Raw genomic sequence first — 637 nt, forward strand, 5'->3', positions numbered from 1 at the left:
TAAAATGATTATTACTCATATATACGAGGTTATGAATTCTGAAATGTTTCTATATCTGAGTTTATGATTCAGAGATATTTGAATATATAATATTTGGGGAGAGGCGCATGTGCAGATTTTTCTTCATTAATTACATATATGAACCTATAACACTTGAACTTCAATTGCACATGTGCAGAAATTTTTAGAATTTTGATGCATTTGCGTAAGTCATGAAATGGATAAGTACCTGTTATTTTGGAGCATGCCTAAGTGTATAAATGTGTGGGAAAGCTCTTGTATGATGCGCATAGCATCTTCTTTCAGGTGCCTTATATTTCCTTTTCTTTTTTAACTATCTGTTTTGTTTTTCTAAAGGGAAGCAAGGAATGATGTATTTACATGCATACCACAGAATTCCTATGTCTCTACATGACCTACACCCACACTTGAGATTACATACAGGCCACCCAATTCTGATGTCGTTACGTGCCTAATTTTGAAATTTTGTTGAATTCTGAGATACCACACTTGAAATTACATACAGACCACCAAATTCTGAAGTAGTTACGTGCTTAATTCTTAAATTTTGTTGAATTCTGAGATATGCAGTGTGAGGTTGGTGAGGAAGTTATGATGGAGGAGAAAGAATATGTTC

Source organism: Phalaenopsis equestris, unplaced genomic scaffold (genome assembly GCF_001263595.1).
Source record: "Phalaenopsis equestris unplaced genomic scaffold, ASM126359v1 Scaffold000732, whole genome shotgun sequence".
In the NCBI taxonomy this organism is placed as follows: domain Eukaryota; kingdom Viridiplantae; phylum Streptophyta; class Magnoliopsida; order Asparagales; family Orchidaceae; genus Phalaenopsis; species Phalaenopsis equestris.